Below are 15,424 nucleotides of genomic sequence, written 5' to 3'. Positions count from 1 at the left end.
CGGGGCGGTGGATGTGCCTGGGGCCATGGAGACAATGGAGCCGCCGGGATGAACGGGGTCGTCGCTTGGTTCCCGGGGCATGCTCTCTCGATGGGCTGGGGGGTCTCGGACTTGCGGGTGCCCGGGGTGAGGTGGGTCACAGCGGTGCCAGGCGCCCTGCAGGGCTCTGTGCGGGCAGGGTGATTGTAATGCAGAGGGGACGCCCGTGGAAAAGCCCCTGCAGGGGCTGGCGGTGGGCTTTGAGCGCAGGCCCCCACAGAGCTACAAGCTGGAGCTACGTCGTGAAGTCCATTAGCTGGCAGCAGTAGACTGTGAATCCGCTCCTAGGAGCGGGGCGAAATCCCCACCCTGCAATGCAGAGGGACAGCAGGCTGCCTCTCGGGGGCCCTGGGCCGGGCAGAGCCCTCTGAGGGCCCCTCACAGCCAATGCAGCAGCATCTCGGCCTGGCCGGGAAGCCCCCATGCCCAGCCCTCTGGGGAAGGCTCTGAATGCCGCCTGGTGGCAGGGCAGGGCCAAGGCGCCCAGCAGCACCGCCTCCCTCGGGGCATTGCACCGTTTACTGCCCTGCACGTTACAAGTCATCAGACGTGCCCTCTGCATTGCCATCTCCCTCCGCTGCCAGGGCCAGCGGCTGACGGCAGGGGGGAGCCACCCAGCCTGGGCCGTTTCTGCACTGCAGGAGCAGAGACGCCAGGCGCGCTGTGATGGCTGCAGGCAGGGGGTGGGAGTGGAAGGAAGAGGCTGGGGGGAGATTAGGGGTGAAGAGGAGGAGGATCGTCTGCGAGAGGCCGAGGCACGGCCTCAGGTGGAGAAGGCGGCTTTCTCCCGCTGCTGAGGAAGGCAGCCCGAGTTGCTGTCAGTTTGCTGTAGCCCTGTGTGGGTCAGTTTCCTTTAGCCCTGGGCAGCTGCCCCTAGGCAGAGCTATGGCGGGCTTCATTCCACACCTGCCCCATGGCAGACCTCTGCCGCATGTCTCTACCGGTGCCTGTAGCCTCCTGCCTGGCCTGGTGATCGTTTGTATCGTGTCATGCCCAAAGCCCCAGTCAGCAGCCACGTGCAGGGGGAGATGTGGTCCCGCCCCGGAGACACTCGGTGACTTGGCCCAGCTCCCGCAAGGAGGCAGGTCTGAGTATTGACCTCTGATCTCCTGGATGCCCAGCCCCAGGGCCTGAGCCCAGAGCAGCAGCAGCCGGCTCCAGCAGCGAGGGCCCCCGTCTTTCTCCGCTGCCCGCGGGTAGGGATGGGGGAGGCTGGGGCGCAGGCCCAGTTCACGTGCGGCTTTGCTCGCCGGGCTCTCTCGGGCGCTGAGCTTCCTTCAAGGGTGCACACACCAACCTCCGCCTCTCCCAGCCTCTGCACTCCTGAGCAGTAGCTATGGGGATCGATCTGCAAACTGTGAAACCCTTCCCCAAACATGAACATCCCCTGGTAATTAGGGCGAGACTCGGGCCCCCCTAATTGCGCTTTTCCTGCCAGCATTGTTGGAATGGGAACAAGAAATCCCAGTGGGCCACTTGTGCACCAGCCAAGTGGGCTCCGAAGAAGGCAGATTACGCGCTGGGCCGAGGGGTGTGATGTTCTCTCCAGGGGATGCGGGAGAGCCCTGCTCTCTGTCCCGACGAGGTGGAGGAGCTAATCGCACAGGCGAGCGTTTCACAGGAGATCACAGAGCTGAGCCGCGGCGTCGCACGCAGACTGCGTGGGGCTGTGATCAAGGGGTGACTCAGGCAGGAGGAGGCAGTGTCGGCCCGGTGTCTGTTTGCACCCAGATACCAGGCCTCTGCTCCCCGCAGGCTGCAGAGCAGCGCATGGGGCCTTTGAAGACAAGACGCGCCCCCCGGCGCTCGTGTGTTTTTGCAGGGAGAAGCCAGCGGGCGCTGTGACTAACGCCAGCCTGTGCTGGGAGGCTGATCCTGCCCCGTAACCCCCACTGGGCCTCATTCTGCCAGCGCCGTGCCGCTAACACCCTCTCCCTCCCTCCGCCCCCTGGCAGCCCCCCGGCCCTTGTGGAGCTCGCTCTGGCTGAGACGGGGGGTGGGACGTTCTCGGCAGGAATCGCGGCTGGCTTGGTCTCATGAGCCGGGCCATGAGAGTTATACAGAAAGGCAGGAAAAATTCGGGTGGGCAGGGCGAAGTTGTGCCAGCATATGGAACAGTAAATGTGATTCGATTACACTGTGCAAAGGCAGGGGTGGAGGAAGTGGAGCCTACAGACCTATGAAAAGTCTGGGGGGAGGGGAAGGCAACTGCCTCCGGTACCCCATTGCCAATTCCCCCCTGCAGAAAGGGGGTAGAATGCAGCACTGGGTCCCCAGCCATTGGGGTGTCACGGAGTGTGGGGGAGTCCAGGCCCTGCACCCCTCTTCCTGGGATTCACTGAGACTCTCAGCCAGCCAGTAAAACAGAAGGTTTATTGGACAACAGGAACACAGTCCAAAACAGAGCTTGTGGGGACACCCAGGACCCCTCAGTGAAGTCCTTCTGGGGGAGCAGGGAGCTTAGACCCCAGCCCTGGGGTTCCCTGCGTTCCTCCACCCAGCCCCAAACTGAAAACTAAACCCACACAGCAGGCTCTCTCCTGCAGCCTGTCTTCACATTCCTGGGCAGAGGTGTCACCTCCCCCTCCCCCTCCTGGCTCAGGTGACAGGCTCTCAGGTCTCCCATCCCCAGGGCACATTCCCAGGTCAACACTCCCCCCTCCCTGCTGCGTCACATCGTCACATGGGGTTATAGAGAAGGCCACCCCATCCCCATCCACCCCAGTGGTGGCTTTCCCTGTTGAGATCCGCTGGCCGGTGTATAATGGACTCATCAGCCGTGCGCCGGCGCAGGCCAGGGGGTGGCAGGCCAGGCCCTTAACACTTGTCCTTTCCAACTGGTAACAGCTGCCTTTTAGCAGCCCTGCCACTTCCAATCACGTCAGCGAGCGGCAGCTCCAGCTGCCTGGGTCGGGAGGCAAGGCGGGGCGCCTCGCCCGAGCGCTGCTGAGGTTTCCTGCTGACTTGGGTTTGTGGAGACAGCAAACGGCTCTGCCCCGAGTCCCGCCGGCTCGGTGTTCGCTCCGCCGACGCCAGCGGCGAGAGCTGGTCCCGCCTCTCTTTGCTCTGTGATCGCGCTTTCTCTTCCCACCTGCCTCTACTCTTGCGATATTTGGCAGTTAGTGTAAGTCCCAGCTCCTGGAGTCATGGGGTTATGGGGGACTCTCTGTTTCCTAGTTGGTTTTCTTTAGGTAAGTTTCTTGAGTTCACGGGTGCTGAGACGAGCTGGAAAATGTGACCTGAGATTCCCCAGCCCCACGGGGTCAAAACCCAACTGGAAAGAAAAAGCTCCCAAATCTCACCATTTTTTTTGAGTGACTCTCCTGATTGTGCGGGCCTGACTCACCCTTTGAAATGCCTGGGTGTGGCAACCCTGGAGCAGTGATGCGCCCAGCCCAGGGAACCGGGATGCAGAGGTCAAACGCTCCATAGCCCAGCTCCTCGGCGGTCTGGGTTGAGCCTCTGCAATGGGGTCTGAGCGCAAGGAGGGTGTTTGCCCTGCTGACTCTTTGTCAGCTCTTCCAAGCTAAGCAGGCTGAGACCTGTCTGGTACTTGCATGGGAGACCACCACGGCGCCTACCTGCTGGAGGAAGTGGTGCTGTGATATAGTGGTGGCGTAGCTGGTGCCCAAAGTCTGGGGCCCTGCTGGCTGTTTTACATCCTGGGCTCTTTTTGTAAAGGCAATTGCCCCTTTATTCTGTCCAAATCCCCTTTCCATTCCAGTCTTGTTTGCAGCTGGGGATGGCCGAGGGGCTTGGTAAAGGGGCTGCGGGTCCTCTCAACGCTAGTTAAAATCCGACTCAAGTTAACTGCAGCCGGAACAAATGGCTGATGGCCGGTCACTGTCCTACGTGAAATGAGCCTGCTACGGCCACTGCCCATAAGCCACTCTCCCAACCGGCACCATGCAGCCCTCGCTGGCGGCCCCAGCGTGCCCATCGGGTCGCTCTGTGCCGCCGGACTCGCCGTCGGTTGAACCAGATGGAATTGCAGTTGCTGAGCAACCCACGGTGCTGTCTGCGAGTCAGGGGTTTGGGAGAAGTGACAACGCACCCTGACCCACCTCCGTTGGCGGGGTTACATTCAACCTCCCCAAAGTCCACTGCTTCCACTGCAGGCCCTGGTCCTCTGCGGCCGCTGTGTGGCTGCAAGCTGCTAAACGGCTGCCGGGCTCCTCCCCAGAGCCACCTGGGTGAAGAGATCCCCCTAGAAACCCAGTAGTTTATGAATGGAGCGGGGGGGATTGCTCAATGTTAGGCTGTTTTCTCAGGTGCAGGGTGGGATTTCTGGTCAAAACCAGACAGACACTCCCCCAAAATAACCAACAGCCCCCTGGCAAGGGACTCACCTGGCTGAACAGGTAGAGCGGGGCCTTGCACCTGCATCTTCCACGTCCCAGGTGCATGCCCTGACCCCACCAGGCTGTTCCTGGGGTGCTCCCCCCTCTTCTAGCTTTCATGAAAAATTCGGACCGGTCTCAGTTTTGTCCCGATGTGGAAGAAACCCTGAGAAATGTTTGCAGGATGGAAAAACCATCTCCCACCTCCAACTCTTGTGCGGAGTCCGGGTGTCGGAGTGCCAGGTGCAACACTCTGGTTCATGGTCACTCATTATCCTGAGTTCGGGCACTTCTCAGGGGAATAGTCACTGCCCTTCCAGTGTGCTCAGCACAGTGGGGCTGAGTGGGAAGGTGGATCCTGGGGGCAAGGGGTACCTAGCGAGAGGCACATGGTGTATTGAGACCATGGCGCAGGCAGGCAGGTCTGATCGGGGGGGATGCAGTCTGAAGAGTGCGGGTGCACAATGCAAATGGCCTGAGAGACCTAGGATTGGAGAGGAGGCATGGGCAGGATGGACCAAGGACGCATGGGCAGGGGAGTAAGGATGGGGCAGGGCCTGTCTGTGTTTTTCTTTCCTAGCCGGGGACTGAGCGGTATAGCATGTCTCCCCCTCCCCAGCCCCCCGACTTAGCATGGGGCTCCTCCGTGGGCAGCCAGCGAGGGAAGTAGAGCTCCAGGGCAGATCAATGCAAAGTTCAGCCCCAGCCCAACACAAAGCAAGTCAATATTTAATTTCTGCCAGCTTATTAAATAGCATCGATCTCTTGCTGGCCTGTGATCTGACAGCAGGTGGGGGGAAACGTGGCATTTGCTGGTGGAAGGATGGAGGGCTGGCTGGGGGGTGAGCAGAGGACACAGCGGTGGAGTTAGTGCCCAGTGCAGAGTGGAAGTGGAGGGGGGGGTCATCTTTGGGGGACACTAGGCTGTGCTTTCTAGTTCTCAGCTTGACCTGCTCCCCTCCTGCCGAGGAAAACTCGAGGCGTGAAAGGGTTAACCCGTCCGCGCAGCGGGCTGCTAAAAGAAGAGGGAGGTCACGCAGCTAATGAGCTGGAGAGATGTCACCGGATCAGTGTGATCCGCAAGCAGCTGCTGTCAGAGCATGCCATTGATCTCTCTGGAGCGCTTCTGTGTGCTAATGATGGAGACGTCCTTGTTAAGGCAAGTTGGATTTACAGGCCCTTGCTGTTGGGCACAACCAGCCAGGCTGGGGCCTGTCTAAAGAGGCGAGTTTCTACCCGTCCCAGTGCCAGGGGGGCTACCCAGCCTGCCCCCGACAGAGGGAATGGGGAGATTGGCACTGAAATCTCCCAGCTGTACCAGACACTGGAGGGTATTCCCAGGTCCTGAGAGAGGGGGAATTAGCCAGACTGGATTGCTCTGCTCAAACCCTGATGGGCGTGAAGGGAAAACCCTGCACTGGGCTTGTGATCAGTGTTAAACTATAGCATATTTTATCCATGCATCTCAAAGCACTTGCAAGGGCAGAACAGGTTCCCCATCGCTCTGTTACAGATGGGGAAACTGAGGCACAGAGCAGGAAAGGTGCCTTGTCCAAGGTCACAAAGCAATTTAGTGACAGAGCCAAGGCTAGGACTCAGGTGTCCTGGCTCCCTGTCAGGTGCTCTCTCCATTAGACAACACTGCCACGTCGATGAAAGCTGCTGAAGACCCTGGCTTAGGTTTTGCCCTCTGTGGTCACACAGGGTGGGTCTACTGTGCAATAAAACACCCACAGCTGCTGAAGTGGGCTCGCAGGGCTCGGGTGTGGGGCTATACCATTGCAGTGTAGACATTCAGGCTTGGGCTGGAGCCTTTCCCCCTTGCAGAGTCTCAGAGCCCGGGCTCCAGTCTGAGCCACGACACTGCAATGGTATAGCCCCGCAGCTCTAGCCCCATGAGCCTGAGTCAGCTGACCTGAGCCAGCCACGGGTGTCTTACTGCAGTGTTAGACATCCCCAGAGCGTGCCAGACTCTGTCTGGGCTTAACAAGCCTCTACTCCTGAGAGGGACCCCCGTGCAAAACCGCAGCCATCACCATGGGCAACAGCTCCCCTTTTCTGTTCGCAAGCAGCAGTTTGCAGGCACACCAATGGCATGCCACTGGGAACAGGCCAGCAAAGCATCCTGCCTTCCCCGCACCTGCTGAGTGATATTTCCACACCGTTTTCATCACCTCGGGCTGGGTTTTCTTTCTTTTTCCACCTGCGGGGGGAAAAAAATCCCCTTTTGTGGAAGGAGCCAAAACACAAGGGGAAACTCTGGGACATGTTTCATTTTTCTTGAAACTGTCAAAGTGTGATTTCTTCCTCCCCGCCCTGCCTCCCCTAGCTGGCTTTGCTGGGGGTACCAATATTTTACACAGCTCCTTGGAGGTGGGAGAGAAAAGCAGCTCGGATGCCTCTGCCATTCTGGAGTGGGTTTTCTCCAGCCAGCCTGGAGGGTGTTATACAAATACAAACGAATGAAGATTTATTTGGGAGCAAATGAGAATGGACTGCTAAAATTCCCCAGTACTAGCGGTAGCCACTTCTCCTCCTAGCAGCCACCCAGGTCGTGCCTCATGCTAATCATGCGCACGCTAGAGACATCAAGGCATGCTTAGCTGCAAGTCAGGGCTTTCTCGGACTGGCTGGCTGCCCTTAGGAACCTTCCATCTGCAGCAGCTGGGGGGAAGGTTCCAACCCAGAGAGGGGTCCCAGCCCCCTTATGGTTCTGACCTTGACCCAAACACTGCAGGGGCGGGAGAATGGCACAAATATCTCAGTGACTACACTGTGGCTCAGGCCCACCTCCAGACGCTCCAGATGCTCATGGCCTGATCCCCAGTCCACTCCTATCACTAATACTCTGAGATTAGACAAGTCCTTTCGCCTCTCTGGGCCTCGTTTCACAGCTGCCGATGGTTTTATTATTGCCCCATTTAATGCTTAAAGCTTCCTGGCTTAAAGCTTCCTTGCCTCCTGGAACCTCCGCCTCCCCAGAATCCTGCCTCACCTGCCAAATAAATGAGCGCTCTGTGGCCACGAGAACCTGCCTCTCCCTCTATTGTGCTGATTGGCGCTGGACAAACAGAACCCAGCTGGGGTTGTTTCCATCCTAGCTTTCTCAGCTGTCAGCTGTTCCCCATATTAATTAGCCTCCGGTCAGCTTTAGTGAAAGGCTGTTGCGTTCTCCCGTCCTCGTTTGATGTGCTTAAGAAAGGTGAAGTGTCAAATCTGATAAATCCTCCTTTGGCCGCCGACAGCTCTTCCCTGGCGTGGTTGTCGGAGTGGAAAGGACGATTCCATCACGACGACGCCATGTTGGCGCCCCAGGGCTCTGGAGATGCCTGTTTTACCAGCAGCATCCTGTGGAGACCATAGACTCTGGCCTCCCACCCCCTATTGGGGCTGGTAGTTTGCAAACACCCGGAGCTCAGGGGGTTCTGGCTGATGAAGTTCTGGAAGATGCTGCACGTTGGGACATTGACACAAGAAGTGACTCCACTCTGACCCTTCAAGTTGGGTGTCAGTAGGATCTTCCATGGGGCCTAGATCATTGCGCTGGTGGCACGTCAAGCAGCGTTTGGGCAGGTCAGACCAAGATATGTGGCTTGGTGCACCAGGCAGATTGAAAACTTGGTACCTCGATTTCCCACCCCCCGCTCCTGTTTGAATGAATCCCTTTGGATTCTCCCTTCTTCTGGGCAGTTTCCCCCCCTCTTGAGGAGGGTAAGGAGCTTGTCTTCTGGCTAGTCAGCTTCCTACTAGGGGATGTAGACCTCCAGCTGGATACGTTCTTCCCTGCAGCCTCTGATCTGGGGACAGGCTCACACATTGCAAGCCGCTTTTGATCAGAGGGTAGGTTCCTGCCGTGTAACTTCTCCCAAAGTCATGGCCCCGTTAGCAGCAGCATGGTCATTAACGCCAACCCATGACTGGGGAAAGACCATAGTACTAGGCTCCGATGCCCCACAATGTGCCACGTTTTCGTAAGTCTCTCCCAACAAAAGCAGCTCCCCAGAGAGCTGCGAAATGCCTGCTGGATTGTGACACCATGGCTCCAGGCATGGGCGGCGGGTGAACCCCCCCATTCAGGGAGGCTAGCCCCACCCCTTCTGCCTGAAGCCACACCCCTTGTTCCCCCTCCCCCGGCGAAGCCCTGAGGCCCCTGCTGCAGCCAGAGGATCCCTACCCCAGCCGCCCTGAGTCCTGACTGGCCCAGGCTGGCTCGCCCCCAGCCTGAAGCACTGGCCCCAGCCACCTCAAGTCCCGGCCCACCCTCGCCTCAGCTCCCGCCTGCTTCGGAAGAGAGGCAGAGCAAGGGTGGGAAGAGGAGCAGCCTGGGCTGCGGGAAAAGCGGGAGGCAGGAGGGCGGAGCCACACCTGGCTTAACCTCCCCTTGCCTTCGCTACCTGCCGCCCATGGCTCCAGGTCGAGGTGCGAGGGATGGCAGGTTGTCCTGAGGGCTTGAGATCCTGGCCTGTTCACTGAATAGTATCGAGAATTTAATGGGCCAGCGTGACTTTCCCCGGTGGCTCAGAATTTAAAAAACAATCCCCTTCAGAATTACCGGGGAGCCGGAGGGAGGGTTGTGCCGTTCTCGCCTTCGCCAAGGGCTTGACAAATGACGGAAGTGAATTAAAGCTACTAATGCACGGGGACGTGTGTCCCTTCAGGGGACATGTTCACTGGTTCTTTGCTCGTTAGCTGCACAGGCTCTGGTGCAAACATCCCCATCGTCTCATCTCCTCCACTCACAGACGAGTGCGGGGGAATCTTTAATGCCAACAAGTGGCATTTCCACTTGCTGCTCTCCGACCCCTCCTTTTGCATTTGGCTGCAATTAGCGCAGCGTTCTCGGGCACGCTGCCTTTCGCGTGACAGCTGGACCTTTCCCTTGGTTTCTTTTTAATTACTCCTTGCCCCTTGGAGGGTGGCAGCCACGTCTTGAGCAAGCTTAGTCGCACACTGAACAGCAAACCCCTGCAGACCAGCTCCGAGCCGGGCGTGTCTCTGGTTAATGGTGGAAGCTCCCCGTTCAGGAGATGAAGGAAGTTTTGCTGATGGATGCTGCTTTGGCCCATTTCTCTCCAGTCCTGCTGCAGTGGCTGCTTCCTGCAGCAGGTGCATGGGGGTGAATTTGGAGGCTTGTGTTTCCCAGCAGAGAGAGCTGCCCATGGCGTGGGCAAGTCCCGGGGAGATTTTCGTGTGTGCCCAGCTCTTGCTGATGCACCTCAGTTCCAACCTGCAGCCGCCCGGCTATGCCTGTCCTAGGCTGACGCGCACACAGCTCTGATGAGACCACTCAGTCCTCCCCCACGACCCGTCTGCTGTTCCAGTCCTGGGCTCTCTCCTCTGTGTGCCTCTGGCCTCATCCGCAGCACCCTCTGCCACTCCAGTGCACCACATCCAAACCAGCAGCTCTCCCGCAGCCCCGGCTATACCAGCCCTGCCTTCCCCACCGCTCAGCTCATCGTGCTCCAGTTCTGAATCCCTTCTGACTCCTTCCCTTTGGGATCTCAGCCAGCACTGGAGCCCAGCGAGAAAGGCCAGTGCCCTTGGCCTTAAACCTCTCCTGAGCGCCGCGGATCCATCAGCTTTAGCGCTCAGGCCTCTCCTGCGGGGCCAAGGGGGCACGTGTGCGGGTGTGATGGGGAGTCAACAGGCCGCCTTTCATCCCCACCAGCTCCTTGCGTCTCATCCCCTGTTCTCCTCATGCACGAGCTGCAGATTGTAGGTGGCCGGTCTGAGGCTCTCACAGCTCTGCACAGCCAGGAAGACACTGTGCTGCCCTCCTCAGCCTCCCGAGCCCAGTGCTTCCAGCAGGCGAATTACTCCCCGGAGGCAGGACTCCTTCCCGCTAGAGAGCAACAGACTGGCCCAGAGCAGTGAGGGGAGGGAGCAGTGGCGTCTTCGATCCAGCTGGGAGACCTGGAGGCCCCTCACGGTTTGGCCCAGCCCAGGGTGACCTGGCGTCCGATGTGTCTGGGGCCCAGCCCCTCACAGGATCAGGCCCTTGCAGTGAAAACATGCCCCCTCCTCCATCCCTGTTTTCATGAGAGAGTCATGCTGGGGTCAAGGGGCAAGATCCCCAGCGGCTCTACACGGGGTTGGTTCTGTTAGCATCCCTGGAGCAGCGCGGGTTTATGCCACCTGGGATCTGGCCCACTGAGTCCAAGGCGCTACCCCAATTTACAGCTGCTGCGGCTCTGCCCCAGGGCTCCAGCGGAGCGATGCTGCGGGACGCCAGCTGGGGATCTGGTCCAGTGGTCTTGGGCTGCTGCAGGGCTCCTGGTGGCCAGCCTGGCTCTTTGTGAGGATCCCAAGCTCCCAACTGGGGGACTACATTGGGGGCGATTTGCCTTTTCTCACAACTCCTGTCCTGGAGAGAGAAATTGAGCATTGCCAGCCTGGTAGACGAGGGACTCCCAAAAGAGCATGGCCTGGAGCACCGGGGGTGGGGGCAGCTAGGAGCAAGGGGCATTGGAAGGGATGCGAGTGAGGCCAGGACTTGGAATATGTTTGAGGGTGTAGGGGGGGCAGCAGGTCAGGAGTAAGGGGCACCAGCAGAGCTGTGTGTGGATCGTCTAGGGCTGGGACCGGAGGGGGGCTGTGGGGCAGGAGCGCGGCGAGCTGGCAGAGCTCTGTGTGGAGCGTCTAGGGCTGGGACCGGAGGGGGGCTGTGGGGCAGGAGCGCGGCAAGCTGGCAGAGCTGTGTGAGGAGCGTCTAGGGCTGGGACCGGAGGGGGGCTGTGGGGCAGGAGCGCGGCAAGCTGGCAGAGCTGTGTGTGGCGCGTCTAGGGCTGGGACCGGAGGGGGGCTGTGGGGCAGGAGCGCGGCGAGCTGGCAGAGCTGTGTGTGGATCGTCTAGGGCTGGGACCGGAGGGGGGCTGTGGGGCAGGAGCGCGGCGAGCTGGCAGAGCTGTGTGAGGAGCGTCTAGGGCTGGGACCGGAGGGGGGCTGTGGGGCAGGAGTGCGGCGAGCTGGCAGAGCTGTGTGTGGAGCGTCTAGGGCTGGGACCGGAGGGGGGCTGTGGGGCAGGAGTGCGGCGAGCTGGCAGAGCTGTGTGAGGAGCGTCTAGGGCTGGGACTGGAGGGGGCTGTGGGGCAGGAGCGCGGCGAGCTGGCAGAGCTGTGTGTGGAGCGTCTAGGGCTGGGACTGGAGCGGGGCTGTGGGGCAGGAGTGCGGCGAGCTGGCAGAGCTGTGTGTGGCGTGTCTAGGGCTGGGACCGGAGAGGGGCTGTGGGGCAGGAGTGCGGCGAGCTGGCAGAGCTGTGTGTGGCGTGTCTAGGGCTGGGACCGGAGAGGGGCTGTGGGGCAGGAGTGCGGCGAGCTGGCAGAGCTGTGTGAGGAGCGTCTAGGGCTGGGACTGGAGGGGGCTGTGGGGCAGGAGCGCGGCGAGCTGGCAGAGCTGTGTGTGGAGCGTCTAGGGCTGGGACTGGAGGGGGGCTGTGGGGCAGGAGCGCGGCGAGCTGGCAGAGCTGTGTGTGGCGTGTCTAGGGCTGGGACCGGAGAGGGGCTGTGGGGCAGGAGTGCGGCGAGCTGGCAGAGCTGTGTGAGGAGCGTCTAGGGCTGGGACCGGAGGGGGGCTGTGGGGCAGGAGCGCGGCGAGCTGGCAGAGCTGTGTGTGGAGCGTCTAGGGCTGGGACCGGAGAGGGGCTGTGGGGCAGGAGCGCGGCAAGCTGGCAGAGCTGCGTGTGGAGCGTCTAGGGCTGGGACCGGAGCGGGGCTGTGGGGCAGGAGTGCGGCGAGCTGGCAGAGCTGTGTGAGGAGCGTCTAGGGCTGGGACCGGAGGGGGGCTGTGGGGCAGGAGCGCGGCAAGCTGGCAGAGCTGCGTGTGGAGCGTCTAGGGCTGGGACCGGAGCGGGGCTGTGGGGCAGGAGCGCGGCGAGCTGGCAGAGCTGTGTGTGGAGCGTCTAGGGCTGGGACTGGAGGGGGGCTGTGGGGCAGGAGCGCGGCGAGCTGGCAGAGCTGTGTGTGGAGCGTCTAGGGCTGGGACCGGAGAGGGGCTGTGGGGCAGGAGTGCGGCGAGCTGGCAGAGCTGTGTGAGGAGCGTCTAGGGCTGGGACCGGAGGGGGGCTGTGGGGCAGGAGCGCGGCAAGCTGGCAGAGCTGCGTGTGGAGCGTCTAGGGCTGGGACCGGAGCGGGGCTGTGGGGCAGGAGCGCGGCGAGCTGGCAGAGCTGTGTGTGGAGCGTCTAGGGCTGGGACTGGAGGGGGGCTGTGGGGCAGGAGCGCGGCGAGCTGGCAGAGCTGTGTGTGGAGCGTCTAGGGCTGGGACCGGAGAGGGGCTGTGGGGCAGGAGCGCGGCAAGCTGGCAGAGCTGCGTGTGGAGCGTCTAGGGCTGGGACCGGAGCGGGGCTGTGGGGCAGGAGCGCGGCGAGCTGGCAGAGCTCTGTGCAGGGAAAGACGCCGAGCTCTTGCTTGTGTTGCTCTTGGCTCTGGCCCAGTGTAATTTGTCCACGACTTCCATGAACACTCAGCCCAGGAACCAACTGCATTAATAAACCACGAATGAAACCAAAAGCCAGGATCCGGGTCGGGGACGTAAAGGGCAACCTAACGGCAACCAGACAAAGGCAAGACATCGCCCAGGGGGGCACCTGGCTCGGGGGGCACCTGAATGCCCTGTCCGAGTTGCAGTCCAGGGTTTTCTAAGTAGAAATCTCCAGTCACGCCAACCCTTCTCTTTTATATGGGGGTGTGGCCAGTGCAGACTACCCGCCTCCTCCCAGCATGCATTGTGGCAGTACCTCCAGCGTGCATTCTGGGAAACTACTGGCCGTGCTCTCGAGTTGAAGACGAGCGGAGCCAAAACTAGTTGGCTGCGATTAGGACAAAGGCCGGACGCTGCTTCTGAGGTCTGATATTTAGGGACCTGCCCCTATGGCCTGGCCTGGGCCCCTTTTGAGCGCAGTCCTGGTGGGGCAGAGGAGAGAGAGAGGGCATGGAGTCGGTGGCAACACTAGAGATGGCAGCTCTGCTGACGAATGCTTTATTAATATTTAAGGAGTGATTATGAAATGCAGCCACTTTCTCTAATAACTTATTATAGTGCATCTTATGAAATGCATTGGCTGTAAATTATTCACTGATGAGGCCTTGGCAGGCTGCTACAAAGCATATAATCAGATATTGACACTGTTTTAACAATTTATGGGGCGCGTGTGCTTAATAAGGGACTGTAAGTTCTTAAGAGCAATGGCAGCCGACCTTCCCCCTAACCAGCACAGGGAGATGGAGAACACAGTGGCTGGGTCAGCTAGGCTATTGCCTCTGGGGACCTGGTTATTAAAAATCCCTCTCGGGTCAGAAGAGCAATACAGACTTGGTGGCCTTACTTTGAACCCTTCATTTGTGCCCAGTTTGGATCTACGGCACATTACCGTGTGTGCGTGTCTCTCTCTCTCTCTCTCGCACGCACCGCATCTAACTGGTTCCCTTTGTCAAACGTTTTTGCTTCGAGCTCTGAAAATACTTTTTGGAGCGACAATTTCTGCAGCTCCTGGCGCCGGAGAGGTGGGGACCCTCACAGAGCATTATCCACGCACCCCACAGGGCCTGTTTTAGCTCATGAGCTTCACGTCACCCCTGCGGGGCTTGCTCTGCAGCGTGTCCACAGCACAGCCTGCTCCTGCCCAGACAAAAGCCTGAATCTGAACAAGTGCTTCCTGCTCTTTCAGATTTCCCTCCCTGCTTTGCTTTTCTTTGCTCCCTGGCTGCGCAGTGCTGATGGGGTTTGGAGCGAATTTGCAGTTGGTCCCTCTGGGTCACACCCAGCAGCCCAGAAACAGCATCTTCGGGATTCGAGTTGGTGGGTGGACCGGGGTCTCTCCAGGATGCGGAAACCCTAGGTGACTGCAGCTTGGAATGAGGAGGACGCTTTAGTGTAACCCACAGCTCTGCGCTCCGCAGGGGGCAGGAGTCCGTGAGAGCCCCCGCTGCAGCGTCTCCCGCTCGACCTGCCGCCCCAGTTCAGTCCCGGGGGCTGGGGAAGAGGCAGGATGAGGTACAGTCGGGGAGATCTGGTGATGCGTCCTTCATGTGAGTTTCGCTCCTTGCTCAGGTAAGAACCTTCTCATGAGGGGTCCCAGGACGGCCCCCACCATCTAAATCTAGCTAGCTGGCTTGCCTTACCCGCCCTGTTCGCTCAGCGGGCATTGCTCAGAGCTCGCCTTTAAAGCCTGCCCATCCAGTCTGGTGGGGTTAGTAGCACCCCACTGTGCCGGGTGCTGTGAGATGGGCCCTGCGCCGAGGGGCTTACGATGGAAACGGGTGGGGCAGACGCAGGAAGTGGGGTCACTACGCTCCCCATTGCGCACTTGGGAACCGAGGCACAAAGTGACGTGACCAGGGCCGCACAGAGCGTCTGTGGCAGAACTGGGACACGAGTCTGCCGAGGCCCAGCCCAGCCCTGTAATTGCTGGGCCACCCTTCCTGTCTGGCCAGAGGAGGCGGGGGCAGGGTCTCGGGTGCCTCCTCCCCATAACGAGAGCAGCCTTGCTGTCTCCATCCCTCAGCCCGGTGTGCTGCTCCTGCGAAGGGGTGGGGGGGAGCTTGCTGGTGCCCTGAGGCCGGTTCTCTCCCCCACCCCTGCATGTGCCATCTTGCCGCTCCTCCTCAAAGCTGGTGCTCCTGGGAACGGGACACCGGGGGCGGTGGTTTGGGCACATCTCTTACTCAACTCCCCTGCCGGCTTCCTCCTGGCCTCTCTCCCCCACAGCCACTCTCCAGCAGTGGGTCCTGGCTTGTCAGTGTCCCCCCCATCCCATCTCTTCTCCCCTCCCCAGGAGAGCAACAGCAAGCAGCTAGAGCCCCCAGTGGCACTGCGTGGGACGAGTCAGAACAGCACAATTTCCCCCCCCCCCAACCATGTTTCCAAGGGAGGGTGATTTGTTTTCTTTCACGGGCGCTGGCGGCTGCCCAGTGGGGTTCACGCGAATGGGGGCAAGGAGCGAAGGCCAGGCTCAGAGCTGGCATCAGGGTGTTCGCTGCGTGGCCAGATGAGGCAGAGGCCCATCGTCAAGGCCATCGGTCATCCGAGCAGGGATGACGCCGCCCCAGGA

Source organism: Natator depressus, chromosome 19 (assembly GCF_965152275.1).
Source record: "Natator depressus isolate rNatDep1 chromosome 19, rNatDep2.hap1, whole genome shotgun sequence".
Taxonomy (NCBI): domain Eukaryota; kingdom Metazoa; phylum Chordata; order Testudines; family Cheloniidae; genus Natator; species Natator depressus.
The sequence above is the reverse complement of the archived record's forward strand: the minus strand, read 5'-3'. Positions refer to the sequence as shown.